Source organism: Amaranthus tricolor, chromosome 13 (assembly GCF_026212465.1).
Source record: "Amaranthus tricolor cultivar Red isolate AtriRed21 chromosome 13, ASM2621246v1, whole genome shotgun sequence".
NCBI classification, from domain to species: Eukaryota; Viridiplantae; Streptophyta; class Magnoliopsida; order Caryophyllales; family Amaranthaceae; genus Amaranthus; species Amaranthus tricolor.
In genome coordinates, this window is record NC_080059.1 from 1,622,765 (window position 1) to 1,624,233 (window position 1,469).

Sequence of the window (1,469 nt, forward strand, 5' to 3'; positions counted from 1 at the left end):
CTAATTTTTTCATTTCTTATTGGAAATTTATCATATGAAAAAAAATCAAAAAACCAAAAAACATAAAATCATAGTAATACAAAACACCCATAAATAATTATTATGATTTTATCAAACAAAAATCATGAAGTACAAAAATCTTTATGATACAATGTAAACATATATTGACAAGTGGTTTATTAATTATTACCATAAGATTATCATGTAGAAAGTGTTGAATCAAAATAGGGGTCATATGTCTAGTGCTTTATAGGTAAGTTGGAGGAAGCTAGGCCTAGCTAATTAATTTGGACTCTTTTGCCTTACAAAAATCTTCTAATACCCTTCTTTGTAATTTCTTCTCTTTGTCATGCTCCCTTTTTTTCAACTAACCATTTTATCATGTGAACAAGCCACCTAGTAATAGATGATAGCTTGTATTTAGTGTAGGATCTAGCTAATAAGTTATGTAGAAGCATCAAACATCATATGATCTAACATAATTCAACCACTTTAAACAAGTCAAATGGCATTTACACATAATCAACCCCAAAAGTGTTTCAAAAAAGAATGACAATGCAAATTCAATATCCTTTTACTTTGATATTATATTACGTTATCTAGTTGAGTGTCATTAAGTGGCTTTTACTTAGGATGAAGTTTGAAAAATTAGATGTATGTGACCTTATCCTTTTTAGTGTTATGACTAACAAAGAGATCACTAATAATGAGTTTGTTTCTGATTAACACTTAGTAACAAATATCATGTGTAACTTACAAAAAATAAGAAGTGGATAGGATTTAATGATTCATTATAATTCAAATCCAAAGAACCATAAATCTTTGACCCCAACAAAAAATAAGAGACACTTTGATATTGATCAATAATCGTTGAAATATATAACATATCTTGGGACCTCATTTTGGTTGAGTTGGTTCCTTTACATGGTATCAAAAGCCAACGTGATAAGAGGTCAAGGGTTTGAATCTCAATAACCCCTCATTAAAGTGGAATATTTAGCGTTAGATATAAGGATAGCCTGTGCTGCATCCGCACTTCCAGCTCAATGGGCTCTCGTGTGAGGGGCCGTGTTAGAGTATATAACATATCATGTGGTCTCAACCATCAGCTTAAATTTTTGGTTGAGTTTGTTCTTTGACAATAATTTCTAAATCTATAATTAATTGAATGTTGTAATAATAACTACCTTAAAATGTCAATTTAAATTGTGAAATATTCAATGATGATCTCGCTGGTAGAAACTAAAAAGAGGATATGGGGAGCTAGAGATGAAGAACATTAGGACAATATATCACATTGCAGAGATCCCAGCCGGGCAGTCTATACTCTAAATTCTAAAAATCAATAGTAGTATTTGACCCGGCCCTTTCCCGGCCTTGAAGCTCGCTGTGCGAAAGAACTGTACGTATCCTGCAGCATAGTCTACCCATCCAATCTAGGTACCTACCTAGCTAGTAGCTACTGCTGT